The sequence below is a fragment of the Dasypus novemcinctus genome, chromosome 16, assembly GCF_030445035.2.
Source record: "Dasypus novemcinctus isolate mDasNov1 chromosome 16, mDasNov1.1.hap2, whole genome shotgun sequence".
Classification (NCBI taxonomy): Eukaryota; Metazoa; Chordata; class Mammalia; order Cingulata; family Dasypodidae; genus Dasypus; species Dasypus novemcinctus.
The window spans coordinates 38,632,590-38,640,883 of record NC_080688.1 but is presented as its reverse complement, the minus strand read 5'-3'; the positions used below and the strand labels follow the sequence as shown (position 1 = coordinate 38,640,883).

The following is an 8,294-nucleotide window of genomic DNA, read 5'->3' as shown; positions in this document are numbered from 1 at the left end:
TACCTGAACTCTGAAAAAGAAAATATCCTTTCTTGTTTATACTTCAGAAGAAATCCCTTCTTCAAGTCATTATTGGGATTAGCAAGTTCAAGTCTATTAAAATATAGAGCAGAAGGACATTGAACCCAGAGTAAGGAGCTTCATACAGTCTGTCTAAAAACTCAGTACACTAAGGCAATGTATCAAAACCATGGTCCTGTAGAAATCCCTGTCATAAAAACGCTCCACTGTTTCCTACCAAGTGTTCATACTCTTCAATAGTACATGAGGGGAAGCGGACTTGGCCCAGTGGTTAGGGCGTCCACCTACCACATGGGAGGTCCACGATTCAAACCCCGGGCCTCCTTGACCCTTGTGGAGCTGGCCATGCGCAGTGCTGATGCGTGCAAGGAGTGCCGCGCCACACAGGAGTGTCCCCCGCATAGGGGACCCCCACAGGCAAGGAGTGAGCCCCATAGGGAGAGCCGCCCAGTGCGAAAGAAAGTGCAGCCTGCCCAGGAAAGGTGCCGCACACACGGAGAGCTGACACAACAAGATGACGCAACCAAAAGAGACACAGATTCCAGGTGCCGCTGATAAGGATAGAAGCGGACAAAAAGAACACGCAGCAAATGGACACAGAGAGCAGACAACTGGGGCGGGGGAGGGGAGGAGGGGAGAGAAATAAATAAATCTTAAAAAAAATATAGTACATGAGCAGCATCAGCTCCTTTGAATCTCCAGTTGTTTTTCCCAAGGAAACTTGTTTTTATCAAGTGTCTGTATGTTGTGAAATGTTTACTACTTATCAAAAGCTCATCAAATAAAATATGTGCCAGCAAGCATAGCAAAAACAGCCTCAGACACACACATAAAAATCCTTCCAATATTCAGAACATTCCTGCCTGTGTTAACATGATATCAGATAAGCACAAACCCAAGCACACAAGCAAGGCGTTGACCGTGCTGGTCAACAAAGACAAGTGTGTTTGCTTGTGCCCTTGCCTCGTCTGCCTTCGTGGGGCTTTATTTCAATGAATGCTTATTATATAGCTGTCATCAACTGTCATCCTAATTTGTGTCTACTTGGGTATTTGACTAGGAAATACAGTTTCTAATTTTTTGGAAGGAAAAAAATGTTTCTTCAGTCACTGGACTGTGGTAGGAGTTTGATATCATTGATGAATCCAAAAAGTAATATTGGGTTATGTTTGTAAACTGGTCCTTTCCTCTGGGCATTGGATTCAGAGGCTTACCTGATTAAGTCATCAAGTAAACCTCTTGTGCCAATAGGGTGCTGAGTCCCGGCCCCTTAGTGGATGGGAACTCACAAATAAAAGACATGGCCAAGGTACAGAATTTGGAGGGTTTTTTAATGTTGGGGTTTTGATATTGGAGTTTGATGCTGAAGTCTTAAACTGGAGCCCCGGTAAGTAAGCACACAGAGGAAAAAGAAGCAAACCCTGGGAAGGGAGGAAACCTGAGCATGGAAAGAAGCAGGCCCTGGGAAGATAGGAATCCTGAGCCCAGAGAGAAGCTAGACCTGGGAAGAGAGGAACCCAGGAAGCCTGAACCCTAGCAGATGCTGGCAGCCATCTTGCCCCAACACATGGCAATAGACTTTGGTGAGGGAAGTAACTTATGCTTTATGGCCTGGTATCTATAAGCTCCTACCACAGGCAAATACCCTTTATAAAAACCAACCAATTCTGGTATTTTGTATCAGCACCTCTTTGGCTGACTAATACAACTGTAAATGGTAGTAACTTAAGATATAAAAGATATATGAGATGTAGTTTTAAAAAATCATATTTAGAAGGTACATAATGATTTATTTCACTCTATCGTGAACATTTGGCCCTGACATATATAAGGATTACACAGCAGGTTTATTTTTCATCACAGTTTATATATTGATTCACATACATTTGTTGACCCCGTAGTGCTGATGGGTCAATGCTTTTTAGATGATTCCAGATACCATATCACTGTTGATTTCTTACCAACATTGTCCACAAATATTCCAAACTATCATTAGCAATGCATTTAAGTGAATTTCTCTATCATATTTGGTTCCAATTTTCAGAAAATACATAAATAATAAAAAGGATTGCATCAAAGCACATTGACAGGAAGAGACAACTTTGTTAGTCTTTCCCTTGGATTTGGTAACTAAAAAACATTTCAAGCCTATGAAGCCAATTCCTTGCCTGTGTGAAGTGGCTGTGTCCATTGCTCTCGTGAATGTGTCTGGGTTGTTGTCCAGAAATAGCCGGTGTCATTTCTTTGTATCAGGCCAAAGCAGGTGGCATTTGGCCAAGAGAGCCAGATGGGGGACTGAGGCCAGAAAACACAGACCATGAGAGCCTGGGCAACAAAGAGACAGAGGCAAGTAAACGAGGGAAGTCCTGAGCCCCAGAAATACCAGAGGGCTGAGCAAGACAACAAGGCCACAGGCCCGGCACAGAGCTGGCCCGGAAAGTTCGTTAGAGTGGAAGTATTTAATCAAGACAGTTGTCAAGGGATGCAGCTTTTGTTCATTTTATTTCCTCCCCAGTTCTGTACCTCCCCCAAATGCACCCTCTCTTTTTCTCTGTGTGATCCAATACCTGCTCCTCTTTTAAAGTCTGGGTCAAAGCTCCTTTCAATATTGAAAGCACTCCCTATCTACTTGAACCCACGGTTAACTCTTCCTTTCTTTGAGCACACTGTTTCCCATTTGTGCCATTCGTTCAGAACATAAACTTGGGGTGTCTTTGGACCTCTTTGGAATTGCTGTTTCAATTTGTCTTGCTTCCCCAAACCAGGCTATAAGCAACTGGAGGCTAGGACCTAATTCATAGTGAGAGAGGCCATATCAGAAATGATATGCTCAGAGATAAGGTTTGTTCAGCCACAGATAGAGCTACTGGCCTGTGGTTTATAACATTTCCCTAAACAGGGCAAGACTGCTTCCAGAGCCTGAGACAAGGGTTGAGTCTTCTGCAGGGGTTCAGTGGCCCAAGTGCAGTCCTGTCTGCCTATTTACCCTCTTACCATTCTCTCTTTAATTATCTTTTACCCATGTTTGTGCTGCCTTTTCCATATCATAGAAAATGCTGCCTTCTTTTGGAAACCCACAAACATTATATTCTCCCTCCCATATATCAAAAAGTACTTGAGCTGACTTTTGAATCTTAACAAGCATTGTATCATTTGGCATTTAGCCTTTTTTTTAATCTTTTTTTTTTAGCATTTTTAAATTGTATTTTTTTGAAAATACATAGGTCACACAAAACATTTAGCCTTCTTATAATTTCATGCAGATCTTTATTATTCAGCCTGTGATGGCTTGAAGCTGTATGGACCCCATAAAAGTATGTTCTTAAAGTTAATCCATTCCTGTGGGTGTGGACTTACTGTGTGTAGGATTTTTTGGTGAGGAGGATCTTAAGTTAAGAAGAGGTGGGTCTTAATCCTCTTACTGGAGTCCCTAATAAGAGAATAAGATTCGGGAAACGGACTTTGGCCCAGTGGTTAGGGCGTCCGTCTACCACATGGGAGGTCCACGGTTCAAACCCCGAGCCTCCTTGACCCGTGTGGAGCTGGCCCATGCGCAGTGCTGATGCGCGCAAGGAGTGCCGTGCCGCACAGGGGTGACCCCCGCGTAGGGGAGCCCCACGCGCAAGGAGTGCACCTCTAAAGGAGAGCCACCCAGCGCGAGAGAAAGTGCAGCCTGCCCAGGAATGGCGCCGCCCACACTTCCCGTGCCGCTGACAACAACAGAAGCGGACAAAGAAACAAGACGCAGCAAAAAGACACAGAAAACAGACAACCAGGGGAGGGGAGGGGAATTAAATAAATAAAAATAAATCTTTAAAAAAAAAAAAAAAAGATTCAGAGGAAGAGAGATAAAGCCCTGGAAGCAGGAAGCTGGAAGCAACAAAATCTGGAAGAGACTAGCAGAGGCTGCTATGTGCCTTGCCATGTGACAGAGTCCTCCAGGATCTCTGGCAGCTGGTCTTAGGAAGAAGGTATTCTCTTGATGATGCCTTGGTTTGGACATTTTCACAGCCTCAGAACTGTAAGCTAGTAAGCTAATAAATCCTCATTGTAAAAGCCTACCCATTTCTGGTATGTTACTTTTGGCGTTCTAGCAAACTAGAACACAACCTTTGCTATTTATCTTTCCAGTTCATGAGCCATGTGATTTTAATCTAGTTAATAGAAGCCCCTCCAGCATCCCCGTCAGTGCCCTGGTTTCCTAGACCCGTGCTATTCAATGGGGACACTAATTTGGAAAGGCAGTTCTGTGTGTCTGCTCCTCAGATTAAAGGATTTTTAGCCTCTCTGGCCCTCTATCCACTGAGAACCAGCATTGCTGCCAGGGACTGCAACAAGCAAAAATGCCCACACAGATTTCTAAGTGTCCCCTGTTGAAATATTACCACACTCAGTTGGGTCACCCCAAAATGCACACAGATTACTTTTAATTGGGATTTGCTTCTCTTTTGAAAGTTTGCCATCTCTTCTTTTAGAGTTTTAGAGTCATCCTTCCTTTTAGAGTATTTTTGCCTGTTTTGTTTCATTTTGTATTTTTGCTTTGCCATGAACAAGTAACTTGCTTTATTTTGTCCTATTTTGTTATATTTGCTATTATGGGAAATGTAAAACATAAACACAAATAGGGAGAGTGGTATAATGAACCCCATGGATCCCGCACCCAATTATATTTATCAACTCATAGGCAATCCTGTTTTTTATCCTCATGTAATACCCTTCATCCTCCTCCTGTTGCCACTAGATAATTTTGAAGCAAGTCACAGACATCATTTCATTCATTGTACGTACCTTTTTGATAAACTTTTTGAATTTTTTTCTAAGTTAATAAGGGCTGCTTATTTCTCCATGATCCCATCTTCCATATCACCTATCCATTACTCCTGCTTCACCAGACTTGAATCTAGTGTTCTGAGACAAAAATGTCAAGACAAGTCAAGGATTTATCAGATTCTGTTTTCAGCAGGAGACTTATGGCCGCTTTTTGGACCATATGATTCTCATTGCTACTTATATTTTATCTGTGCTAGCCTTGGGATCTGTATTACGCAAGTGTCATTCACATCTCCTATCATTTCTGTTTCTACCTCTCCTTAAGTTCCCTGAAAAGCTCTCTACTGGGCTGGGAACTATGTGTTAACAAATGCTCCTTCTTTGTTTCTTGCCTGCTCTGCTTCTTTTGAACAAGGTGTGTCCTGTTGATGGTCTCCAGTCATAATTCACATCCCAGCACTTAGTGAAAGTGAGGGGGATTGTTTTTCAGTTGTGTCTATAAAAATGTTTTGAAAACAAGGGGAAAATATGTTGTCAGTTAGTGGATGAGTACTAAAATGCAACAGAAAATGGAAATGATTGGTTCTGTCATGACTGGTTCTTAAATGATTAGGACAATCAAATAGCATGTTCTGCTTTCTTCCTTAAATCCCCTCTTGGGATGCCTTTGCTTGCTATTTAATTGCCTGTGGTTAGAATTGATTAACCCTGATGACTTTGGGGCAGCTCTTTGAAAATAAATTGATGGCTATCGGGCAAATACCAAGCTTGACCTGAAGCACTTTAAGCACACACCATTGGCCATGAGCGTCCTAGGCTCTTCATTTTATGCTTGGATCCATGATCTTGACCTAGAAAGTAACTTTTTAGCCAAGCATCTCACTGACTCATGCATAGTCATTCCCCTTAATTATTTTTGCAAATATAATTCTCCTCTAATTCCTTGCCTCTAGATTGGTATATAAAGAATGTAGAAAACTGAATTAGGAACTGCTTGAAGAAGTTCTGGAGACTTGAGCTGCAAACAGGATGGGGATGTTAAATGCTCACAGGAAATACTCCAAAGGGATCCTTAGCTCATTATATTAAATTAGTAAACAATCTGTTGCTTTGAAAATTCTTGTCAGTACTTTTCCATCCAAGTTCCATTCCCAAAAAGGAGACATAATTTTGGCTGCTTTGTCTTCCTTTGAACTTGTGACATTAACCTTAGATTAGGGCAGGGGTTCTTAACCAGGAGGCCCATGAGCTTGAATTTTTTAAAAAATCAATTTTGTTATCTTTATTTTCTGTGACCTCCGATGTTGAGTGCCATAAAACTATCTGCCAGTACATTCTGAGAAGGGGTCTGTGGTTTTCACCAGACTGGCAATGGGGTCCATGGAACAAAAAAGCTTAAGAACCCCTGGATTAGGGGTACAGTAGTAGTATCATCACTAGCATTGTTGACACTGGCCAATCACTTAGAGTGACTTAAGTAACTTGCCTAAAATAAAAATTTGGTTCCAGGGGAATCTGGAACCAAAAATAGCCTATGTCTCTGCTAGAATAGAGAGTACAGTTAGACATGGCTTGTCTACTCACTTTGTCTTTTTCCAAAGATGTCTATAATAATGCAGTGCAGCAGGACTTAAAATGGTCATCAGCAAAGTCTCAGATGACCACCATGAACTGCAGCATACAAGCACATGGAAACAAAAACCATCCTCAAAGATACCCAAAAATACTGACAGGAGGGACTCGAGCAGATGTTTGTGCACCAGTATTCATCACGGCATTATTCACAAGTGCCGAAAGATGGGAGTAACGTGCCCATAGACAGATGAATGGTTAAACAAAATGTGGGGTATATACTCCATGGAATATCATTTGGCCATAAAAAGGAATGAAATTCTGGTATATGAAACAACATGGATGAACCTCGAATACATCATGTTGAATGAAAAAAAAAGACAAATATTGTATGACCTCACTGATATGAAATAATTAGAATAAGAAAATTCATAGAGTCAGAAACTAGAATAATGGTTACCAGGGGCCAGAGTTGGGGTAGGGAATGGGAAGCTACTGCTTATTGGTGCAGAATTTCTGTTTGGGATGACAGAAAAGATTTGATAATGGATGATGGTGACAGGAGCACAACATCATGAATGTAATGAACATCATTGAAGTACATATTTGAATGTGGTTAAAAGGGGGGACTTTTAGGTTGCATATATGTTACCAGAATACATTAAATAAAACCATAGAATTGTACAACACAGTGAACCCTAATGTAAACTATGGGATATAGTTAATAATATAATTATAATAATATTGTTTCAACAATTGGAACAAAGGTACCATACTATTGCAAAGTGTTAACAATAGGGAAAACTGCATGTGTGAGGGGGAGATACGGGAACTATGTCTTCTCTGTATAATTTTTCTATAAACCTACAACTTCTCTCATCAAAAATAAATTTAGAAAACAAAACCATCCTCAGTGTGGCACTGGTTAAAGACGGCAGTGGAGGAGCCGCTGCAGCTGACGCAGGAGCCACTGGGCAGTGACTCTGAGGGCATTAACTGTCCAGCTTATGATGAAGCCCTCATGGCTCGGCAGGAACACCTTCAGCAAGAGATTGCTGTGCAGAACTTTCTGGCCTCAGAGTGGCTGGAGCTCTCAGTTCTGTACAAAGAGTATGCTGAGGATGGCAACACCTACCAATAGAAGATCAACGACCTCCACAAAAAGTCTCCTACACCTGGAATACCAGTATGCTTCTGTCGAGTCACCGAATTCACAATTGAGGGTTTCCACAACACGTTCATGGACCTGATGGCACAGGTGGAGAAGCAGACCTTGGCAGCCCACCTGCTGCCCTCCTTCAAGGACCAGGGTGCCTGGGACTACCTGACAGTCTCCCTGTGGTGTGGGAGCAAGTTCTACCAGCTCTTCATTGGGGGTGGGTGAGTTCTGCCAGTAGGAAGTTCCACCCACGTGCAAGGAGGGTGGCCGTATCCACACCATGGCCCTGGCCCAGCCCTCAGCAGCTCCATACGGGTGGAGTACAGGGCCCGTGGTGAGAACAGCACCACAACCCACACATCTTCCTCAAGGGCTCCTTCTCTACTGGGCTCAAGGTCGACCTTCTCTACTGGCCTTGATGCTGCTATCTTCTCTACGAATAGGGTTAGACCCTGTCTGCCGCCACCCCACTTGCCCTTCCCGATGCCCGGGGATAGACATGTGCAGAGGACTTCTTTTGTGGTGGTAACTAGTCATATTTCATACCCTTTCTCTCCCCTTTTATGTTCTACAACCTTCCATGTTTTATTAAAGGGAATGCTGGTGATGGAATAAAAATCCTCATCCTTGTCTATGTTTCAGAGTCATTACAGTAACTAAAAGAGCAAATGCATGTGAAAGTCTTAATAAATGAGGATAAGGTTGATGCTGCTGCTAAAATATAGCATCTGTGAAGGAGAGGAAATATGTTGAATAAAGCAAGGGATGACTG

General features: G+C 42.5%; 1 pseudogene; it reads left to right on the top strand.

The window, feature by feature from the left end:
* The first annotated feature begins 894 nt into the window (after positions 1 to 894).
* On the top strand, positions 895 to 7,941 carry LOC111765727 (ubiquitin thioesterase OTUB1 pseudogene; annotated as a pseudogene).
* The last annotated feature ends 353 nt before the right edge of the window (positions 7,942 to 8,294 follow it).